Raw genomic sequence first — 26,505 nt, 5'->3', positions numbered from 1 at the left:
TTTCGAATAAAAAAAAAATTTTGATTACAATTTAATTTTTTGTGTTATTTTTTACAATTTCAAGTTCTATCGGGCTTAAAAAAACACCCATATTAGCAATGGGGATTTTCTTTCATACATTCTCGATTTCCCGGTTCTCCAACTTAACCAGCCAGGTAACGAATAGGACGGATAATCAGGGTTCAAATGTACTTTAAAGCTAATTCATTTGATTGCAATATTAAACATTTCTCATTTTAAATGATTTTCAGTTCGCGTTGGTAAAACGTTTATCAAAAGTAAATAAGTGGCATACATAATGACACGCGAGATATCATTGGAAAAGAAACAAACAACCTTGTTGTGACTCAGATAACCAAACTCTAGAATTCAGAGAAATAACAATATTCTTGTCTTTGATTTCTGTCTTTTGTCTTTTATCTCAGACCACCTGAGTGGCAATGCTTCGCTAGATTTGAGTATATATATATATATATATGTTTTTAAGACATAATAAGTAATATATACTTGAGATGTTGCTATGGTTACGATATATTAAATTAGGTTGCTCTATGGAAACAGTACATAATAAACTTATCTAGCTGCATATTTTTTATTGATTCAATATTAATATAAAATTAAATATTTAAATTTATTATTAGAAACATCCAGAATATATTATCATAGAAGAAAACATTTGTTAATTATATAAGAGGTATAATTTCTTATATAAGCAAAAGAAAAAAATAATTTAAAATTTAAATATAAAATCTAATTTCAAATTTAAACATTAAAATACATTAATTATTCCTTCCATAATAAACTCCCTAACCACCCAAACCCACTAGTTTCTAACCTTGCTTCCTCTTCCATTCCTGGCAATCCTCCGAGGCGCCTGAAAAGAAGATGGCCTCGTGACCTTATATTGTAAACTGTTTTTAGAGTTCTACTACTGAGTAGTTTATCTACATCCTGTATCATATCATTATGTCATTATGATCAAATTTATCGTTGTATTTTTTATACAGTTGTAAATATCAATAAATAAAAAAAAATACATTAAATAAAATTTTAATCAAATTCTTGATAGTTAAATTGTGGCTGATTTTCACTGTTCATGGAAGACTTATTCTAATAATGCCCTACAATTTATTATACAAAACTGGACTAGACCGAAATTATCTCCAAATACTTTTTTTCCAAATACCATTTCACTGTTCAATCATGATATATTTTTTAAAAATACGCAACACTGCATTTATATCTTTTAATTTTTTAATTATTGATGTTTACAATCATTTATATAATAATTGTATAAAGTTTTAAAATAAAATAAATTTCTTTAGAGACTTCACATACGTCTTAAATCTATGAGATCTCATATGGAACTGCTCTTGTCCACTTAGTCAGTACAAGGCAGAGGCCAATTATACAGAAAACGTTATTATTTAAAGTATTATTACTTTATCGCTTGACTTTTTTTTTTATGTTTAAAAATAATTCCGGTTATTATTTTTAAAATCTTAAAAAAACTTAATCTACTTTGTCTACCTATATTTTTGATTTCGGCTTCTTGTTCCGGCTTCATAACAAAAATTATTTTTTCATTTAAATTTACAAACCAAAAACTGAACGCACTTTCTACAATTCCAAATTATCACAAAAATGTAATTTATACACAAAATGCATATTATGTCAATAAAATATTTCAAAAGAATTATTTATAAATAGTAAATAGTGCTTTATTTAGATTTATTGAACAAATTATGATATTTTACGTACAAAATATATACATTTTCTTATATCATTAAAATAATAACGTTTTCTTCTCATTATTAATATTTTAATATTTTTTATAATATTCAACATGTAATTGCTTAATTTACAATTTCTTTGTTCTGTTCTTGTCAATATTGAAAAATTTTTGATTTTATTCAATAATAAATGTTAAAACATCTCTACAATATAGCACATCTCAAAGTTTCAACCTTTATAAATCTAAGTGGTTGTATAGGGAACATCCCAAAGTGCTGCAAGATCTCATCTTGAACAAACCAAAAGAAACAACGAATATCTTACCAGAAAGTGAAAAACTCTTGAGAGTTCCTAAGTTAATCATATCGATGTATGTTTGTTCATACAAAAAAAAAATATCATTTTTTATATAGCTCCTCTTTAATTTTGGATCTTCAATGTCTTCTAATTTCGTACGTTATAAAAAAAACAATAAAACACTGTAGATTGGTATACATTGGATAATTGTATGAATTAGTTTATTGCATATGAATAAACACTTACTTGTTACTACACTACGTAGTAGTCGATTCAAAGTGTTTTTTATTAATTTATTTTTTATAGATATTTTATTAATTGTTATATATAGTTTACCATAAGGCTATTATAAATACTTGGAACATGTTAAGGTCCAGATAGATTTTCCATGATACTTTATTATAGAAATTTGGAAATATTATTTTAAAATGTTGTCCTAGTTAGATGATTTAATTGTGTATTGTGAGAATTTCCTTACCAAGCATTATATGAATAATAAGATAACTTTGTTTTATCATTGCGTGTTGTCGTTCAGGTATCGCAACATTTTTGCGACTATCCCAGGCAGTTGATTCTGTTGAGATGCTCATAACCCCTGTGAACCCTTTGGCTATCATTTGTAAGGCGAAATTGTGTTTTAGACATTACTCCAAACCAGTTTGATCCCATTCAATTTTTTTTCTATGCTTGCCTTTGTCGTCGAAGTTGTTGCATAAGGAAGCGTAAGTTCTTGTACTCGTATCGTTTGTTGAGCAATGGGTTTTCTATGAAATTTAAAAAATAGAGCTGGTTGTGCTCTTCAAAGGGAACATTTGAGAACCCCGCTTAACGGATACCCGTTAACCGCATCTCCAAAGAACCTTATAAAAAGAAAATACAGTACTGATTATTTATTATTTTTAATTTATATATTGATATTTACAAATCTACATAAATACATCAAGTAAATTTGAGGAAATCATAATGATATGGTACAAGCATGTAAAGAAACTACCCAATGGTAGCTCTAAAAACATTTTTACAATATAAGGTCTCGAGGCCATCTTCTTTTCAGGTGCCTCGGAGGATTGTCCGGAATAAAAGAGGAAGCAAGATTACAAACTAATGGCTTTGAGTGTTTAGGGAGTTTGTAATGGAAGGATTGAAATCTGTTCGGGCTAGATGGGTTACAAATGGAACATTAAGGTCTTTGTGGATGATTTTATTTTTGACAAAGTAGGGAGCATTTAGGATTTTACGAAGGATTTTGGATTGTAAGGATTGGATATGAGAGGAATTCGAAGGTTCAGTAGAGCCCCAGAGCTCAACGCCGTATGTCCAGATAGGCCTTATAATTGTCAAGTAAATCAGTCTTTTGTAATGAATTGGACGTTTGGACCGTTTGTCTAGTAAGTGCTGTAATAGTCGAAATCGACGTGCAGTTTCCTGTCTTTTCAGTCTTGCGTGAGGATTCCAGGTTAGTCGTTTGTTCAGATGTAGTCCAAGATAGCGGATCTGCTCAACAGGGGTAAGGGCAACATTATTTAAGTATACTGTCGGACAGTCAGTAGGTTTACCACGTAGGGTAAAGGTAATTTGATGGGATTTGTTGGAATTTATTTTAATCCTCCAATTACAACACCATTCTTCTAGGGCTGTGATATGGGATAGAGTACTGATAAAACACAAAATTCAGTAAATCAACCAATAAACCAAGTTGAGTGTTTGCGGCTGTCTCCAATGTCTCCTTACCAGTGACGCGGTGAGAGGGATGCGCTGGGATCTACTCAGATGTTGGGGGATAGAGTGAGCTCAGATCGATAGTGTAAACATTGCATATACGAGTATAAATGCGACTAGTGATTTTTTTTTTTTTTTTAATTATTATTTATTGTTTTTCATGTACATAGTTTGATTATGTTCATTGTCTTTATCCTTCTGTTTTTATATATTTAGGGAAAGATTTTATTTATTTTTATTCTTATTTTATAATGAATGTGATCAGTTATAACTATTACCTATTACCCAACAACGTTGTAGCAGATTGTAATATCTATTAATAAATAAATTTTAAAAAAAAACTTATAAATAATAAAACATTTTTTTACCATGGAGAAAAATTGATATGAAATGAATAATATTCGTGTAGTAATATTTTAAAAAGTGATAGACTGTACTCCGTTACCCTCATCTTTCTCTATCAATGAAGGCGATCTGGTGGAAAGATGTGCGATAGTCAAGCTCACTGCATCCTGTTCACGGATCGAGATGCGGCCTTACAATTCGAGCATCGCTGCCCGAAAGGTAACCATTATGAATTAGCTTTACCATTTTTATATATATTATTTTACCATATTATTTTTTTCAGGACTTACTAGCAAATTACATAATTTTACAATATTATCACTTATGTTTTTATATTTACACTGTTTATGTAACGTTTATGAAGTTATAACTAGAAGAAAGGGAACTTAAGATGCGGTAAAATTATCTCGAGATAATTTGTAATACAAAAAATACGTACATGTTCTTATTGTTTTCATATTAATTACCATCCTAAACTTTTTATACCTTAAAAAATATGACATAATTACGTCAGTGTCTAATAAGTATTCTGATTGCATCTTCCTTGCAAATTATTAACGCATTTTCCTCTAAAATGTTCGTCACACCATTGTTAATTATTTAATTAGCTGATAAGATGTGATTTTTTTTAAAAAAAAGACAAAGTTAAAGATGAACTATAAATAAAATTTACATCATAACTGCCTTAAAATTGAAAACCTTTAAAAGGATTTAAAATAATAAATAACTTCATATCCAGAAGAGACCTTCTCCCCCCTCCCACAAAAAAATATAAAAAGAACTCTAACAACAACAAAAAAAATAGAAATTTTTCTCGCGTGCCGGAAAGTGATTGTTATATAACCTTTCCCTATTCAAGGTAGTTGTATCGTTGAAAAGAAACGTTTTCTTAAAGCCAATAAAGATTTATTATATACTCATAAATACATTGTCTTATATCTAAAACGTAAATTGACCTAAAAGAGTCAGCAATATTTGGTTTATTTCAATGACCTTTTACTATAACAAAAATGGTATCGGTTTGATTTTATTTAGAGGCAGAGAAAAGTTTTAGACTGAATAAAAATTTTATTTTAATTTTTTTGAAAACTGAGCAAATAAGAAGTTTTTTTACTAAACGTTAAATGAAAATTAGTCGTTTTTATACTTTTTAGCAGTCATTGAAATCTCTCAAGCGTGATTTTCTTATTAAACTAAAAAAATATGGTTACATGTTTCTTTTATTTATTTTTTATTTTTTTTAGAAGTAAAATAAAATTTGAATTAAATTAAAAAATAAAAGTCTATTTATATTGTTTTTCTTGACTCTCAGGACCCTAGTCTCAGGACCAGGACGAACTCAAGGGTTACGTATCCAATATTTTAGGATGTAAAATAACAAATATATAGGTTATAATAGAAAATCCATTCAATTTACCCTCCCATTATTGGAGTAAAAAAATTGTTAACACCTTAAGTTAACCCGAAATTAAGTATCTAGATTTTTAATTTACAATTTTTTGGCACAAAAAGTAAATTTTAAATACTTTAAATATATTCATTAAGTCATATTTTTTCCATAGTAAAAAGGAAGCTGATTTTTGTCGTGTATCGTCCCTCTCTTCTTTCGCAAGGGTAGAAAACAATTTCATAAATAATTAAAGAAAAACTAAACAATAATAGAAAATAAGTGAATGAAGGCGATCGGGTGCTGACCAGGATGGGCCGTAGGTGGGGCGTCCTGCGACTGTCTCTGGAAAAAATCGAAGACCTGCCGCCCTACTTCAGACAACCCCCTCCCACCCCCACACATCTCAGCTGTCTGACCACCCTGGCAACAGATAGTCCTCTTCTCTTCCCACTTTGATCGCCCCAACTTTCTCAAGACACCACCTCCATCCTCCCTCCCTGCTTTAATCTCCAAGTCGAAGATCGGGGTTCATGTAACTTGGGCATTTAGAAAGTGGACGAAACCACTTGTTGGATCAATTCATCCGAATAGTATATTCCTATCTGGAGATAGGGAAAAGTCCTGGAAGGTGCGGTTGAAAATTGCTCTACAGTTTCGATAATATCAACTGAAAGATATCGATACTTTCAACAAATGTATTTTTCAAATAATCCCATAAGTTAGATGTACAAGGTGACAACTTACGCTCAAGCATGTTTGAGCGTTTATAACGTAGACCGTATATAATATGTACGGTATATGCGTATATAATTTATGATTGCTAGAACGAATATTAGTAAAGAAGCCTCCAGGGCGTTTCCTCTAAAGGTAGATATCTACAGCTACTCAAGCATGCATGAGTCTGTTACTCAAATTCATAGACTAAACTCCTTTTTGCTAACTCCTTTTGACATAACGAAAGTTTGAAATTCACAGTATTTAAAAAAAAAATCACATATCTGACCTATATTTAATTGATACTTTATTTAACATAAACATCAAAAAACACTTTTATTAGCGATTAAGAAGGGAAGCTGAGACAGAGTAATACAGAAACTGTTCAAAAAATTGCAGCTAGAAAAGAGGAAGGAGATGTGTAAAAGTTTTTGGTTTTTTTTTAATTTTACTGAAAAACAAGAATTCAACTGTCCGTAAACTCAAATGTTCCAACTAATGACATTCCCGAAACCAATATTGGATTCGAGAAGGTATTTTATTTTATTTAAGAAACACTTTAAAAAGCAAAACCTTTGACCCTGTTACTTTGATTGAAATATTTCGGTTGGAATATAATTTTAAAAAAATTAGTAATAAAGTTACAATAAAAATATTTTATTTAAGTGAAAGAAAGTTGATATTCGTTTTTCGCACCTCATTCAACCCTTGAATATTAATTTTCACTGATTCGAAAAATCAATTTATTTTGCTAAAAATTTGAACCTTCCTAAAGCTTTCGATTTTGTTTTTGAAAATCACGAAAGTCCTAATAACTTCAATATAGTAATAAATATAGTATAATAATATTCAATATAGTAATAATATTCCATATAGTAACTTCAATAAAGTAATAAAAACTGTAAGATATTAATATTGGTCTGAAGAGAATAAATTCAGCAATCAACAAGTTGGTAATGTTGGATACGTAATAAATAGTGAGTTTTGATTATTTTTTGACAACGCAGGATATCGGTAAAAAATAATTATTCATCAAATATCCAGTCCAAAAATTTCCGATTTTCTGTTTATATGAAAATTCGAATTTGTTTGTCTTAACTAGTGCTAAAAACGACCTAATTTTTTTTTTATTAGCTTCATTGGAAGTGTGTTTGGTTTTTGTATTTTTTTATACATTTAAACTCATTTCATAAGATCAACGAAATTGTTTTATTACGTCATAAATATGGTATATGATTATCATTAAATATATACAGATCAAAGAAGATAAAAATTTTCTAAAATCACTAAAATATTTTTTTCTCGGCCCCTAGCACCCATTGGCAAGAGCCCTCAGGCAGGTGTCTTATATTTTTCGACTTTGTATCATCCAAAATATTTGTATTGAAATCGGCTTCCCAACATCCGAAGCCTCGCCTTATCAATGACAGGGCCTTTAAAGTCAAGCTTACTCCAATTGCGTCTTCATAGGAAAACATTTTTATATCTACCAGGGATGGTTTTTACAAAAACCAGTAAACGTAAGGACAGACCTCCGTACTCTTTCAACCCATTGATGATCATCGCTATATCTAAGACAATGCTATTCCCAGGAAAATTAATAAATATCTTTAGAGATCAAGTCACTGAATATGGACATACTATGGTTACCCTTACATTTTTTTCTATCTCCTAAATTTTTATTTACAATATATACAAGATTCACATTGAGTGGGATGGATCCGCTGAGGGCGGGGTCATAATATTGCTCCAGAAGCCTGGTTGGGTGGTACAAGAACGGGGAGGGACCGCTCCTTAGGGCTTGTGATATCCCTAGATACATAAAAAATGCATAAAAAAATTAATAAATAATGCAAAAAGACACAGAACAGATTTCTCCCTCCTATCCTGTAATGGTTCAAGACCTGCTTGGAGTTCCATAGCAGTGATGGGAGTTCTCATTGTAAGGACAGAACAAGCGCTAGACACAAAGTTCGAGCGGAAGGAAAGAAGTGGGAGAGCATACAGCATAAGGATAAACGAATCCCCGGCAATCTTAGCAGAGCTGAGGGAGTGGCTTGTTTTCGCCTAGTAATAGGACATGATCTGCTCCAAAAACACCTCTATCGAATTGGCATCGTAGATTCACCGAAATTTCCTCAATGCAACATGGGAGACATGGATGGAGACCATCTTTTAATGTGTATTGATCTGGATGATATTCAGCAGGATGCGGACCAACGAAGAGAAAAAGTAAAATTGTATTGGACTGCAAGAGGGAAAATGGCGTAATAGCCCACTTCCTGTGGCGTAGGAAAAAAACAAAGTAATGCAGATGGTCACGGAAATATCGCTAGGAAAAAAGGGAAACGATTGATTAAATTATTGCTCCAGGCTGGAGAGGTCAATGCAAAATGGGTAAATAAAAAAGAGGAACGAATCGGAATTTTCTAGCATCATATTTAATATAATTCATATGGCGCACTCGACTTAAACAAAGGTCAGTTTTATCAAATTTTAGCAGGTATAAACGATTTTTTGTTAGAAATAAATAAAAATTATTGTTGTTGGAGGATAGTTCGGGTGGCGGCCGATAATGGTGTCGAAATAGTAAAAGAAAACTATTATAAAATAGAAAACTATTGTAAACCAACATTTCCCCCCACTTAGCAGGGCTTCGTGAGGGATGTCAGAATGGAACACTGAGAATGACCGAAATGGTTGAAGCCATTTGTTGGCTTACAACAAATAGTTTTCTTTTACTATTTTGAAGTCTAAATTGCCAATCCATTACAAAAGACTGATCTACATGACTATTATAAGGCTTATCTGGACATACGGAGTTCAGCTTTGGGGCTCCACTAAACCATCAAATTCCTCCAGAATCCAATCCTTACAGTCCAAAATCCTTAATGCTCCTTACTTTGTCACAAATCAAGTCATCCATCAGGACCTCAATATTCCATATGTTGCCGATTTGGCCAGAACCAGATACCGTTCCTTCCATAATAAACTTCTCAGCCACCCAAATCCACTTGTTTCTAACCTGGCTTCTCCTTCATTACCTAATAATCCTCCTAGACGTCTGAAAGAAGATGGCCTCGAGATCTTCTCCTCTAGAAATGTTATTGGAGTTCTATCAGTGGGTAGATTCTACACATGTTTTTATCATGTCACTATGTCACCTACAGCAAATTTACTTGATGTATATATGTGTATACAGTTGTAAATATCAATATCCTTCTACAATCTACTTCATACGGTCAACTATCTTCTTTCAACATAAAAAAATAGTTTTGTTTACATAAACATGTGTGTTTTTATTATTTTATTTTAAATTATTTAATTTATAAGAAGTAGCGATACTATAATTAACAAGTACCTTCAAGTCTTAAGAAAAGAAGTAAGTGACTGAATCCCGTATGAATGGCAACATCCCCAAAGCAAACTGAAAATCTTAGACTTTATCAGCTTATGCCACTCTTAAAAGTTTATGTTACTTTAAGTTTGCTTAAAAGTTTAAGTTTAGTTTAGATGTACCACAAGTTTTTAAAACCCACCTCAGTGAACATTCGGTTAGGAGAATAAATCTGCTTGTTAGTTACTCCAACTTCATCCTCTCTGCATTTCCAAGATATGTTAGCCTGCACATGTTTATAATGAATGCCGTGTTCTCCATTAATTCCAATAGCTAGGCAGTATATCCTAGCCGTCTTGTCTTTTTATGGGCCCATAAGCATTATCATCTACCACACCTGCTGGATTTGCTGATTTTACTTCGTGAATGTCGTGAGCCGTCAATTAATCTGTACATGTGTTTCGTTTTCGACTTTACCTCAGAAGCATGAAGTTTTTACCAGCTATAATTTTAATATCCTCTCCAATGTATTTAGGATGCCCACCGTTTCAACAATTATCTTATTGCTTAGAAATTAATAGCTCTTTTTAATATTATTTTAACTTTTTCCCATACATATTACCCCAGTAAAATTAGGAATTTCTTTGGAAGAAAACCATGTTGAGCTGGAGTTTTTATTAAAGTATTCAACCTCCAATAAGAAGAAACTGAGTTTGCTTTATTTTATTTATTAAATGTAACTCAAAAACAAAGTGGTTCAACAAAAACATTACCATTTTATAAAATATGGGCTACATCTCGAGAACTATTTGACGTAAATAGCTCTATTAGGGCTAATATTTCAGAAAATTTACACTTCTTAAGTAATGTTATTTTAGATTTTCTAGTGTTGTCGGTATTTTTTAAGATATAGAGCTCCGAATGAAAAATTAAGGTTTTGAAACATCGGCCATTTTTTATTCTCTCTACCTATACGTGGCAGATTCATCAGTTTTGACTAGTAATCATAGTTTCTATTTAAGTAATCAAAAATTGAGGTGAAATAACTACCTTTTTTTCTTCCCGGATCTTGTACTAGGAGGATTGTTGGAAATCGATAAGGATGAAAGGTTACGAAGAAGTGAGTTTATGGTGGGCAAGGAGTTAGGAATCGAAGTTCCAAAAACTGGAATGTGAAGATCTTTATAGATAATTTTATTTGTGGCAATATAAGAACCACTTATGATGAAGGATGTTCTATAACAGGTATAGGATAGTGTAAGAATTCGATGGTTTATTAATAGAGTCCAAAGCTCATTTGCGTAATTTCGAATAGGCCATATATTGATAGTGTAAGTTGCCATATAAGCTTTTTGTTGTAACTTGGAAGTTAAAGGCTGTTTGTCATGTAAACGTTCATGTAATCGGAATCTACAAGTAATTAATTCCTTGTTGCATCAATTTTGTATGTGGATTACAAGTAAATTAATTGTCAAGATGGAGTCCTATGTAGTTCAACAGGGTTTAAAAGGACAATATTACATGTAGAGTACTGAAGGTAAAAAATTAAAATATGTTTAATTAATTCATTAATATGCTATATATAGTTCTCTGTTAGAGATTAGGTAACTTAAATAAAAGCATAAATATCTTTAGATCCTTGCCTCTCAACTTAATTTTTCGGTTCTTGTTTTTGTTTTAGCACTCATTCTTCATTATGAAAGAAAATCTACAGTATTCACATCGCTTACTCACAATTTACTCAACACTTAACACTATATTTCTACCAACATACCTTACAATCGAATTGTCAAGGTAATTAAAATATTTTCTTCCTACAGTAGGGTAATTCCCCAAGACAATTATCTTTTTAAAAATATATATATTTATCAATTAAAATTACACAGCTTCTTTTAACAGTTATTTATAATTTAATTTTTAAACAATTTTCATATATGACAATCCACACTACTACAATTATTACTGAAACCTACCAACACTAGATTAGGACTGTGTAATCAACAATTTATACTGCTTAATATATTTAATTAATGATTTCGAATTTTTTAATTTCTAAAATAACAAAAGTCAAAAACTTTTTTTTATCTATATAAGAATTCGCATAAATCAAAAAATTTAACCAACATTCATCTCATTTCAAATTTTTTTCTCTTTAATTATTCGTATTTTTTATGATTTTATTCATTTAATATTTAAATTGTTTTATTATTACTAATTTCCTACGTATTAATTTTACTTCGGAATAATATTGGTTAAGGTTTTTTAAATTTGATTTAAAATTAACTGTATAATTAATATTTTCATTTATTCTAAAATTTGTCTACTAAAAATATTACTTTCCTTATAAGATGCGTACCAATGTACCAACGTAGTTTTCTTTGGGCCCTTTTCCATGTTTTTAATGTCATTAATAGGTTGCTACATTCTTTTATTATTTATTGTTTGTTAAAATATTAGGAGCTCCTATTATTTAAATCTCCGCAATTACTACGCTTGCTTACACAAGTAACTGACTTTTTGAACCCCGAAAAAACAACTTCTTATTGATAAAAATAAATTAAACATAAGGAAACATAAAACAAACCCAGTCTTGTACAACTCTATCGTAGTCACTCAAAACTTCGTTTGGTCAGTAACCTTTAAAGATTACATCACGATTTTCCAAATATAAAAGTATATTTGAGTTCATATGAGTTATTGACCAGACCACAAATAGTACACACCGATGATTCTGTTATTACTTTTTTTTTTTTACTAATACTCAAGTCTTTTGAACCCAACAAACCTCCATTGCGTGCAATGGTTGAATAACCTAAAAAACCACTTCGGTTCCATGAATATTTATATGCTATCCATTAAACCGACCATTATCCGATTTCAGGACATAAATAAAAATTCAAGAGTTGTTCGAAATGTTTTTAATTAAAAAAAGATATATATTAACACTCCAAAACATGAGGTAATTTCAGTTAAACATTTCGATATTCACATTTAACAATTTTGTGTTGGTTTGGAGTTTAAGATTAAAAATTAACGAAGTAATAAATGATAAGTAAAAAAAATTTTCACAATAAAATAATCTTTAATCTCCCATTAATTTCAACTCAGTGGTAAGGCGCTGTTCTACGAACTCCAAGGACCCAGGTTCGAATTATTATCGAATAAATCGACTCAGATAATTATTTGATTATTGAAATAATTATTGAACAGACAGATAATTATTTTCTGTTCAACTGTAACAGTGAGATAGCCCCGAGGATCCCAGAGCTCTACAGGGTCCACCCAGCCTCATAAAGTGGGTACCGTTAATTGGGTAAAATTCTGGCGCTCGAGCGTGATTCTCACTAAATCACCTCCTTGCACAACCGTTGGTCTATTAACAGTATTTCCTTACAAAGTCTGCTAGCACCCTTGATCCTTCATGGGTTATAGCATTACAAATTTAATTTTTTTAATCTCTCATGTTAAAGTCATTTGTTTATGCTGAAAATATTATCAAGCAACTGTTTTTCACTATCATTATTTGTATCACTAAATTTCGAATTACAGTGAACTCTGGCTGGTCTGAAATAATTAAAACCAAGTAGGTTGGGATTAGCGAAAAAGTATGATTACCGAACTTCATAAATATCAAATCAATTTAAAACAAAATTTATAAATTTTTACAATAAATATTCATTGTTCAGAAATTAATTTTTTAACTATTTTCTTCTAAAATAATCGGAAATCGTTTTTGTTTTTTTTTGGAATTTTAAAAGCCTGCGACCGCATCTGCATTTTTTTAAACAAAAAAGTTCTTTTTATATATTATAATTTAAAACTTTGATTAAACTTCCATCAAAGTTATCTATTCTGAGCACTCCAGTAAATGTAGATAAAATTAACTGTCGCCTACAGAAACAGCATTGCTCTTCAAAACTAACGCACACACCAATAAAGGAATAATCTATTAGCATATGAATAGATTGTTACGATTTCGTATCAAACTTACTCTCACATCTTCCTCCCCCGAAAGCACCAACTTTATAATTCAAGAGTCCCTCCAATCCCTGATTGCTTTGTACAGCGAAACATAAAGCAATCGCGAGTATGTGATCCCTAAAACGATTTATTTATGATAATATGGCTTTATTCAAAACGATATCACTTTGCAAACATGTTTTAAACTGACTATGTACACTTTCTGACAGTAATGTCCTTTAATACTCATTTGGCTTTATTTAAATAAATTTTACACCCTCATGTATTCCCTAATATGTCTTTTCTTATACTTTTATTACAAGCACATAGAATGAAAGATATTACTCGGAACATGGAACACAAACTCGATAGGAAAAATGAAAATTTAAGAACTGAGGCTCAAATGAAACAAAACATTTTAAATGTTGTGAATAATTACCAGGAAAGTAGACAAAAAAAAATTACTGTTACATTAGTTGACAAAATAAATAAATGACTAAGTTCCATATAATTAAATTTACCCATACTTAATAATATTATAAAGGGAGGCTAAAAACGTGGGATCACAGATTTTAATGAAACCTTTTTTTGGTGATACTTGGTCGAAAAATATTAAACACTTGTCAGAGGTTTGTGCTAATGTGCCTTAAGAGACGAGATAAAAATATTTTATATAGTTTTAGAAAAATATAATGATAAATTATATTATCGTATACCGCACTTATTCTTCATATATTTAATAGTTATCAAATACCAATCGATTTGTTTTTTGTGTAGAATTGGAACAAAACATTGTTGGTTGTATTAAATGAGTGTATAATAAATTACTAAAACCGAAAATCGCTTCCAGTAAAGTAGACCAAAAAAGTTTTGTTTCGAAAAAATCAAAGTAGTCCGGGTGGCGGTCAATAAAGGTATCAAAACGACTAGTAAAAGAAAACTATTTATTGTTAACTAACATTTCGCCCCACTTTGTAGGGCTGTAAGAGTCAAGTTCTGCTACCAACTGCCACTATCTTCCTCCAAACAAATCTAATGTAATTACAACCATTGGAAAGTTAAATTTTTGCTTTTATATTATATTTTATATATTTTCTTATTTTATATTTCTAATGCTTTTATATGGTAGAAATAACAGTTTCGAAACAAGAAAAAATTCTCGAACGTTCTATTTTATATCTCCGGTTCTTATTTGTTTACAAAGGTATTGTTTGTACCGTGTAGTTTAGATTGCCCTAAGACCCTTATAACTTTCGAGTAGAATAGTGACGTCGTCTTGAAATTATTAAAGGGTTTTCGAAAAATTTTATTTTGTAACTACTTTTTATTCTTCACTATTATTTTGACACATGGTGTTAATAATATACCATTCGATTGCTTTTTGGACGTTTAATAACAAATAAATAATGTTAATTGAAACTAATTAGTTATAATGCACACTAAATGAAAACCAAAATTCGCTTCCTATATAGAATGTGAACAATTTTTTCCCGAAAAGAGCTGTTGAAATTCGTTTTTAGATTTCTGATATGAAGATAGATATGAATTTTCACAAACAATTTTTTACCTGGCTAACATCTCAACGTCTATTGGGCTGAATTGTCTCATAGTCAGTCCAAATTAGGAGGTTTCTGTCAAATATGTTTTGTTTTAACCAGCTAGGAAAAATATTTTTTTCTTTTTTGTGAACAAAATAAGACGGTTCTTGAGAAATTTAATTTAATAGCTTTGTTGGGGAAAAAAACACTGTGTATAAACGAAAAATAAAAGTATTTTTTTTAATTTATTTTTAATAATAGCGAACATTTTGGAACTAATCAACGTTAAGAACAATTTTTTTTTTTTTTTTTTTTTTTATTTAATTTTCTTTTAGTTCTAACCTAGATATCATATTTTTTTAATATAGTTTTCCTATTATAGATTAATAATTATTATATTTAAAAAAAATTTTTTTCGTTGATTCCATGTTATAAAGTACTATAAATGTTGATCAGGGATTCAACGAAGGAAGAATGAGACTAAGCCTACTGCTCTGTAAATAAGTGAAAACATTGGTAGATTGGTTAATAAAAACGAACCATCCTGTAATGAATGCACTTGTGACCAGGACCGGAAAAGCCCAATTGCTGGCCCGGAGTGTGTCCACTGGCCCCGAGTAAAAAAAAAAATCTGCAAGTCCGAGTGAAGATGACTGTTAATTATCACCATCTGTCGAGGGTCCCATCTTCGGGGGAGGAAGATTGAGTGGATGACATCCTGTCAGGTGCTCCATTACAAAGGTCAATTATCACAAGCTTCTGCCCAATTTCGACAAGTTTCTGCCCTCGATAGTCGTGAGAACGCACACCCACTCGTCTTTATTTCATATCGTCAAAAAGGCGTTCTTTTACGTCTTGAATATTTTCTAGCTCAACTGTATAGTCATTAAGGCTAAATAGAATAAATTAGATAATTATTTGAATAATACTATATTATAGTAAGAATAATTTCATGACTAATTATTAAAGTTTTGGACATTTATTATTGTTAATACAAAAAAGTCCTATATTAAAACTTATGATAAAAATAAGATTGTTTTAGGAGAAAATTATTTTTAAATATATTTCTTTATTTTATTAACTACCAATTAGAAAGATCGTGGAAAAAATCCTTAGGACGAAATTAAACCCACTTTGTACAATATTAAAATTATAAGAGAATATACTTATTTTTTCGTTTCTAGAAATTAATTAGCTTTCCTTCTTCTATGTTTAATGAATTTTACATCAGTATATTAAAATGCTACAATCTTCAGGCGCTTTTTAATATCTTCTTTTGTTTTTTCTGCTCATTTTTAGTTCAATTTCCATTTAAAATGTTGATATTTAATATTTAAAAAAACACTTTTAAAACTGTATGAATTTGAGGAAATTACAAACAATTTAAATAAAAATATACATACATACTGTACAAAAAAAAAAAAACCGTTATTAAAACATTTTGATAAATTTTTTTTTTAATATTTGATGGTATGTATTAAAATTGGATAAGACCATGACCTGACCTTCGGAAAAGTGTTCGATTAATGTAATTGTTAAATAAAAAGATTTTTTTTAAAACATGTATACTGTAAAAAAAATATTTAAAACCTGGTGATAAACTTTATTTTTTAATGTTCTAGAGTAGGTAAATGCCTGCCATTAGTTACAGTTTTTAACAATCCAATACGACATTACAAAAAAAAATATTAAAAATCAAAAACAGAAAATTTAATACATAAGAAATTATTGGATACTGCTAAATCTTAAATATTCACTTACGTCTGTGACACTAACAATCGACACAGCAAATTAATTTAATTAAATTAATTTTTTTTTTTTAATTTTTGAATGTATGTAATAAAATTGTCTAAATTAATGGACCTGAAGGATGCCTTGGAAAAGAAATCTATATATTCAATTGTCAAACAAAAAAGAAAAATATTATATTTAGACCAAGTTTTTAATTTTTTTTTTTTTTTTTCAGTTCAGTACTTCCACTGAAGTCCTATGCAGCTCAGGTATTTTGAATTAATTCACTTGATAAATAATTTTCATTTTTATTCAAGAGTAATAATACAATCTGCCACAATTAAGTGCAATAATTATTGGAGTTCTAAATATTCGTCTAAACAATAAAAAAAGAACAAAATAAAATAAAATTTAAATGATAGCTATAGTAATCACGAAATAAAAAAAAAAAATATTTATAATAAAATAAAACTGACTGAATAATAAATATTAATATACGAGAGGTATTTAAATTAAACTAAGTATTGGTTAATTTAATGATATCGCACTGTCATTTATTAATTTTTTTGTAACTAGGGTAACTATAACCTAGTATTACGCCGAGCAACCCATCCTTCCGATGCTATCCATCCACTATTTCCTAGCTTCCTTTCTATTCCACGTAATTAGTTCTCAACGCCCCTCCCATAACCTAGAAAAACTGCATTTCAAAACCTCTACTGCGTTTGATAAATCATTTTTTACCCGAGCCGCATATCTCTGGAACTCCATTCCCTCTAACATACGTCATGTACCAACCCTTACCTCGTTTAAAACCCTTCTATTTAACTACCTTTTACTTCACCAATCTAATCCGACATTATAATAGTACAGATATTTTGTAACTACCTTTGTTTTTTTGTTTTTATTTAATCAGTTAGTTTTTTAATTATTCTTTTTCTTTTCTGTATTTAAAATTATTTATATACAATTTTAATACATGTTATAATTAAGTTTGGCCACACTTTTTGGCCAATATATGCTATTGTAAAATTAAAATTATCTTTTTAATTATTCTAAAGGGACCTAGTCCCACAATAATTGACTACTTTTTCATTTCATTATAATTTTTTTTTCTACTTATCTGTCATTTACTTACGTTACTCACCACATTTAAAATGTTTCGTTTCATTCGACCCTTAAGTTCTTTAATTTCCATTTCCACTAATTCCTATCTAGTTTGCGTTCGATATTTCAAGTAATATTTTTCGTTCCGTGTTCTCCGTAGGCCCATTGTCTCGTGTTTACAGCGGTAATAAAGGAAGTAAAATTCGACTAGATTGGTGGAAGGCGAAAGTCAGAGATAATGTAATCGGTAAAAAGGTTAGAAGTAATAGGTTGCGGGGGGACTCGCTGCGTTAGTCAAGTCTATTAGCCAGACTGCGGCAACACTTAGGCCAACCTGCTGTTTCTTCATAGTATGCCTCATAGAGCTTAAGCACTATGCACCAATGTAATTATCCTTTTAAACTTGACCAGTGGTTGGCTATTGTTCCTTTATAGGCTACAGCAAAACTGCCTCTACCTGGAACGTTAACTCTCTTCTACGGTGAAGAATTTCAGAAAAATCCGATTTCAAATGACTCAAATGATGATCTTCGTCCATTCCTTAAAAGAGTTCATCTAGAGATATAAGATAATTGGAGGGTCTTAAGCAATATGAGAAGACCTATTCTATAAAATTTCGGTTGAGAGAAAAACATAATTTGATAAAAAGCAGTGATAATTAGAAAAAGTTATAAACATTTAAAAATATGGGGCAATAAATATAAAAATAACGAACATAAAAAGTAGTAAATATTGTTTTTAAATAATTCATTTGTTGTATTTTGCTTTGGTTTATTTGCTATTAGATATAAAATTACATTATACAAACATGTGGAGAATCTACCCATTGATGTTATTGGAGTTCTAATAACATTACAAGAGAAGATCTTCTTTTCAGACGCCTTGGGGGATTGTCAGGTAATGAAGGAGAAGTCAGGTTTGAAACAACTGGGTTTGGGAAGTTAATCATGGAAGGATTGGTATCTCATTCTGGCCAAACCGGCATCATGGACCACTGAGGTCCCGATGGGTGACTTGACTTGTAACTAAGTAAGGAGCATCAAGTATTTTATGAAGGATTTTGGACTGTAAGGATTGATTACGAGAGGAATTCGATGGTTCATTGGAGCCCCAAAGCTCAACTCTGTATGTAATAAATATAAAATTGTATCATAATCTGTAATAAAAATGTATAAATAATCTGTTTCAAAAATATATTTAAAAAAAAAAATTCAAATTCAGTTTTTGAGAATCCTACTTAAAATCCTTGATCCTTATTACGTCACAAATAAACTCATTCACAAAGACCTTAACATCCCATTCGTTGCAGATTTGACCCAAAACAGATATGCGTCTTTTCATTCCAAACTCCTTAACCATCCTAACCCATTAATTCTTAATCTTTCATTCTTAACAATCCCTGATAATCCTCCGAGGTGTCTGAAAAGAAGATGGCCACGGGAGCTTCTAATTTAAATTAATGTTTGAAGTACCACCAATGGGTGGTTCCTTCCCAAGATTTTCAATTGGATATGAAACATACTACATATTTACCTATTGTATAATTTTGTACAGTTGTAAATTACATTAAATAAATAATTAAAAAAAAAAAAAGTTTTTGAGAAGATGTAATAGGCACTGCTCCAGTAGTAAATTATAAAAATGCTGGGCAATGCGCTCATCAGACAACTTTCGGTTATAATCTTACTTTGACTTGAAATTAATAAAATTAATATTTATAATATTATAAAACAATATTTCTCGTTTTTCTTCTGCAAATGTATGGTTTAAATATAAAAACATCAAAACTCACTAAAATTTACATTCTGCTCTTTGCAACTTATTCAATGCTAAATTGTTATAGAATCAATATAAAAAAATACTCAGAGTAATTTTATAAAGTTAGTTATCTCGTTAACTGAAAGGCTCATGTATAGGTTAAGTGAAATAAAAACCAAACTACTAATTTATAAGACTATCCTCAGACCTATTTGGACCTACGGACTTTGGGGAACAGCTAAACCGTTGAACACCAGACGTATCCAATCCTTTCAATCCAAAATCCTTAGAACCATAGTTAATGCAACCTATTATGTTTCCAACAGCACACTACGCCAAGACCTCACCAAACAAATTCCATTTCAAAATTCCATATCATCCTAATTCTTATCTAGTTCCACCCATCCCTACAATCCACCTCGAAGGTTGAAACGGCAGTGGCCAAGAGACTTATTGTAAAATAAAAATGGACAATTGGAGTTTTGGTAATGGTCAGATTCTCCACTCGAGTTGAGTGTTTGCGGCTTTAGCGAATTTGCTCAGCTTCAACTGACTCACTACCAGTGATGCGGCGAGAGAGATACGCTGGGATCTCTTGAGCTCTGCTCTACCCCTTACACGTGAAGGATAGAGTGGGCTTAGGGATCCTCAGGTCGATTGTGTAAATACCTATATAAGAGTGTAAATGTGACTAGAGACTATTATTTTTGTTTTCATGTACATAGTTTAATTATGTACAAAGAAAATTAACATTTTCTATTTGTATAAATTTTAAGAGAGATTTTACTTGTTATTATGTCTTCTTTTATTTTTTATTTTTATCAGTTATCACTATTACCTATTGTCCACAACAGTGTGGCAGATTGTAATATCTATTAAGAAATGAAGTTTTTGAAAAAAAAAAAGTTACCGATATTAGTGAAAATCTATTTCCAGCTATCGAATTATCTGGGAAATAAGAATAGGTATCAAATATTGTAAACAAATTTGCACATTGACATAGTGCAAAAGTGTAAGAAACTTTGAGTTTGCATTTTCCCACCCATGGAATTCCATTTCCAGAGCCTGTCGAAATGTTGTATCGTTATTTTAATTTGGAGTTTCAGAATCAAATACAAAAGCATTGGTGGAGTAAATCGATTTCGGAATATTGTTTCAGGTAATAGAGTTTTGATTGTATTATTATAATTTATTGTCAACATGTAAGAGATTTTAACATTTACGTGGCCTCAGAAAATAGGATAGCATATCGGTGATATTCGAAGGAATGTTTGGACTACTGAGAAAAGGACTGTGGCTGAAGAAGTGTTGTGGCAGTCATAAAAGTTTTATTCGAGGAAGAGCATCCTTTAAGTCGTGTTTTTCCTGACAATATACACCCTTCTTCCTCGAGGTATATTTTTTTTAAATCACAAGCCGTACATTCGCCAAAAGGAAAAAAACCCTAATTATTGATGTCGAAGATGACATTGAGAAGTTTCTGCTCATTATTTGTGAGTCCCCGTGCTCCTCTTGATTGGTTGTGCACCCTTCGGCATCATTCAGTTTTTGTGAATGATATCGATTCAAGTGGAGATACAATTCACAACCCCTTGTAAGCTTTCTTATGGGCTTCCGTATTACGGCTCACCCCTTTTTCATAGATTACAAAAAATATTCATTGTGGTCTTATACTTGATCATTGATTACTTATCTGGCATTGTTTAATTATATTTGTTAAACTAAACATTTATAATATCGATTATCAATCAGAATGATTAAGACAATTTTTTTTATTATGATCATATTAGACCAACAGTGTTAAAAAAACTTTATAGGAATAATGTTTTGTAATGATTTTTCTTTTACATACACATATTAAAAAAAAAAACCCGTATTCCTAAAATTAATGAAGAGTAAGCGTTGCAGTACTTTGTAAGTAAGTGCCATTACTAGACCAACGGTTCTGTAAGGAGATATTTGGTCAGAATCAAGCTCGACGGCCAGATTTTTACCCAATTAAGAGTCCCCACTTAATGAGGCTGGCCCACAGGGCTTTTTTTTTTTTTTTTTTATTTATTGATATTTACAACTGTATAAGAAATACAACAAGCAAATTTGAAGTAAGATCATAATGATATGATACAGCATGTAGAGAAACTACTCAGTAGTAGAACTCTAAAAACATTTTACAATATAAGGTCACGAGGCCATCTTCTTTTCAGGCGCCTCGGAGGATTGCCAGGAATGGAAGAGGAAGCAAGGTTAAAAACTAGTGGGTTTTTGGGTAGGGAGTTTATAATGAAAGGAATGATATCGGGATCGGGCTAGATCAGTTATACATAAAACATTTAGGTCTTTATTGATGGTTTTATTAGTAACAAAATAAGGAGCATTGAGGATTTTACGAAGGATCCCACAGGGCTAATAATGAATAGTGAAAATAATGATCTGCCACTAAAGTGCTTGAAGTTAGTAGAACAGTGCCTTACCACTAAGCCACCAGGTCCCTCACTCACATACACAAATATATTTAACATTTTAGTAATTTTTCGGACTTTTTACCTTTTGTTATTTTCAAACTTTTTACTCCTTCACACCAGTCATATTAAAATTGTTTGGTTTCAAAAATACTGCTTTATGGAAGTTTAGTTGTTTCTTTTTCTTAGGGATTTTCATCAATTCAATTCATTAATTAATATTACACCTAAAATTATATTTTTTTAAAACATACGTTACCGTTAAAACTGTATAAACTCACACGTTGTTCTATTTTGGTTCTATTTCCTATTTTGGTCAACATTTATTTTTTATATTATAATTTTTGAGCTAATTTAGAAAGAAATTTTAAACATGTTTACCTTGTCAATTTTTTTCCTTTATTCATGATTCTCGTCACACAGCTTACAATAAAAGTATTAGTGCTAGTTCACTTTGTAGGGCTTTTTATGTAACTATTTTTTTTAGTAAGATGGAAGTAACTTTATTATTTTTTAAATTTAAGTAGCAGTTCTTCATATCGCTGCTTTGGTTGAATAATGGCAGATCTTAAAAAAAAAATGTTTCGGTTTTATTTAGAATTGGACGTATTCTGATCATAGTAACGTAGACTACGGTTATTTTCTTTATTTAAGTCTTTACTTAACTTTCCTTAAGCTATAAGAGTTTTTATAGATTAACTCTACGGTATACTTTAGGAAATACTTCAAACACAAAAGAGAAAAAAAAATTATTTTAGATGTGCCACTATTCAAGCAAAGCAGCAATATGTCAATTTTTTTTTTTTTTTTTTAATCTAGTTTTGTAATTTATTGCATTATTTTGGTTTACAGATATTGTTATGGTTTCTAAAAGCTTTTTGCTAGAGCTAATGTTTTCTTTAAAAATTATTTTAATGTCCAGAAAATCAATGACTATAACGAAAAATGTAGGAATTATAATAAATATTAAATGATCTTCATACCGCATACACCAGAATATAAAAGACTCTTTAGGTCAATGAAACACAAGATTTGGTCTCAAGGAGCAGTAATATTTTCAATATCCTCGGAATATTCACTGTAAGATAGGATAATAGGGCATGGAGAACCTGAAGTAGTATCCAGGTGATATACTATTCTACATATGAACATGTCGACGTCGTAGCTTGGTACAAGTTGAATAGACTGAGAGAAATCGAAGGTAACAAAGACCTAGAAATGTAGAAGTAGAAATCGGAAGACGTGGGGAAGCTGTGTGTAAGAATGGTTATTTTGCGGTTGTAGACGGACCCAGAAAGTGATGAAGAATAAAGAAGTGCTATACATTGTTATGTTATGTCGCTTGATCTCTTCTACAACAATTTGATTTTGGTAATAGTCTTTAATTCCCAACAATTTTAACCTCATTTCCAATCTGTCTTAAAATAGTTTAATTTTTCCAAATTTATTTTTCAAATTTATTTAAGTCTAACTGTTGAACAGATTCGATACTTAGGACTCCATCTTGACAAGAGACTTACTTGGAATCCACACACAAGACTGAAACGACAAGAAACTGCTCGTAGATTCCGATTGCTACAACACTTACTTGACAAACGCTCTAAACTTCCCATTCATTACAAAAAATTAGTATACACTTCAATAATCAGACCAATTTGGACATATGGAATTGAGCTCTGGGGCTCCACCAAACCATCAAATTCTTCCCGCATCCAATCGTTACAATCCAAAATCCTACGTAAAATCGTTGATGCTCCTTATTACGTTACAAATAAACTCATTCATAAAGACCTTAACATCCCATTCGTTGCAGATTTGACCCAAAACAGATATGCGTCTTTTATTCCATTTTTATTCCAAACTCCTTAACCATCCTAACCCATTAATTCTTAATCTTTCATCCTTAACAATCCATGATAATCCTCCGAGGCGTCTGAAAAGAAGATGGCCACGGGACCTTCTAGTTTAAATTAATGTTTGAAGTACCACCAATGGGTACACAAGATTTTCAAGTGTATATAAAACATACTACATATTTACCTGTTGTATTATTTTGTACAGTTGTAAATTACAATAAATAAATAATAAAAAAAAAAAAAAAAATTTAAGTCTAATATATCTTCCAAAAATTATTTATTGATTCGGGAGGAAATCTACGAAACTTTGTAATTGTTAATTGATATTTTGATCTTAATCAATAAATTATTTTAGATGATAATTTTCTCTTAAATAATTATGATGTAACATGAAGACCTCCTACAAGCATGTACCAAATATGAAATATTTGAATTTTCCTTTTGGGTTTGAACTTTTCTCTTACCTGGTGCAAATCTTATAAACGACGAACTAATTAATTTTAATCAAAAAGATAATGTACGAGTAAAATCCTATTTATACCACAAATATAGGCGTCTTATATTTTAGTGGTTCTTTGAATAAAATATCAGCTCAATTTTTGCAGCTTGTAGTGGCTCATATTTCAAACTTTTTGGTTTATAAATTATTCAAGCATAGCCCTATCCCTCCTATATCGCCGCCCTGTATAATAGTTATATTTTTATGGAAATGATATATGCTAGTGTACATATATCATTTCCATAAATGTATATTTATGTACATATTAATATGTGTAATTACAGGAGCTATCTGGGATCAGAGCCTTAACACATGGAGGAGAAGAACTAACAGCCACTGACATGAAGGAAAAGAGGTTAAGATAGGCGGGACATGTGGCTCGAAGCAATCTTCAGGACGCCTCTACACAATAATGAATAGTTCAGTAGGAAAGAGACCACGTGAGAGGCCAAAAACAGATTGACAGACAGAATCAACAAAGATGCGAAAGAGATGCATGCGGCAAACTGGACAGTAGTAGCCCAAGCTAGTTCGGACAGCCAAAGATCTACAACCTCTGTAAAGCCAACCGAAAACAAATAAAATAAAATAATGTGTGTATTACTTACAGATTTTTTACAAAATTATTATCCTTCCCACTGTTCTTTATGTATGCGAAACGTGGTATCTCACATTAAGAGAAGAACAGCGTCTTAAGGTTTTTGAAAATAAAGTATTAAGTAAAACATTGGTACCGAAAGAGGACGAGTTTAGAGGGCTGAATTTAGAAGCCTACATAACGCTGAATTGAGAAAACTGCACCTTTTAAACATAATTCAGGTTATAGCATTGCGACGAATAAGATGAACATGTAAGGTTATGTAGGACTTAGTAACGAACGGATCCCTAAAATGTTAATAAGCAATGAACCGACGGGTAAAAGTCCGAGGTGTAGACCAAAACGTAGATGGGAGGATTGTGTTAAGACTAATTTAGTAGATTAGGGTTTGGAGAGGCGGCACTGGACAGGTGTATGCAGAGGAGTGGTGTTATCGGCATTGAACCTTCTGGTTCGCTAAGCCTGTAATATTACTTTCAAATTCATTTCAGTTCTGGATTATTTTAAACCATTTAATGGATTTTTTTTAACGGATCAGATCAACTCGAGCCCTGTTGACAGACAATTCCCTAAAGCCGACTCTTTAGAATTTTTAAATATTTATCTTATTTTAATATAGTTGTGTGAAACACTTAATTTTGAACATTACGATAACAAGAAATAATTTTCAAAGAAATACTTTTTGTTATTAACTCTTTTGGATTCACTATTTCAATGTGACGTAGAAGTTATACTTGCATATTTCGTGTATATTTAGATATATTTTGAATAATAACTAGTATTTTGAATCTCACATATAAAAAAATAATAGAATAAAAAATTATTCCATTGAAAGCCTTACAAAATGGGTTACAACAGTTTTATGTATGATTCAGTTTATTTCTTATATTTAAATAATTCGTATTGGTATAGAAAACGATAAGGGTGCTATTGGAAGTATTATAATAATAAATCGTTAATTTTTTTTCCATACCCTCCATGACGGACATACACTAGTGCCTGAGGATTCCAGAATGAGACGTATGTGTGCACTGAGGTGTGGAGGTTTGAAAATGTCCTTGATCGTTGAGATCAAGATAAAACTTTTCCACACACCGTCGCATTAGGTCGGTAAGAAAGATCTATAGCCTTATTTAACATTTATTAATGCATTTAATTGTATGAATATAGCGAGTTTACAGTTTTCTGTTACTGGTAGTGAGTTAATTATAATAAATGATCGAAAACCATCACCAGACTATATTTCCTTATTAATACATAGGATTAGTATTAAAAAAATTGATTGATGAATCGCAAACGCCTACTTCATATTTGTGATAGTGGACACAGTGCATGTGAGCCATGCATAAAATGCATCTCAAAAGAATTGTTTTCTAACTAAATTAACATAGAGATGCACTTCTGAATGTTCTAATACTGCTATTTTAACTAACGAATTATACATATATATATATATATATATA

Source organism: Halyomorpha halys, unplaced genomic scaffold (genome assembly GCF_000696795.3).
Source record: "Halyomorpha halys isolate HHAL.00 unplaced genomic scaffold, Hhal_1.1 Scaffold55.1, whole genome shotgun sequence".
NCBI lineage: Eukaryota > Metazoa > Arthropoda > Insecta > Hemiptera > Pentatomidae > Halyomorpha > Halyomorpha halys.
This window is presented reverse-complemented; position numbering follows the sequence as displayed.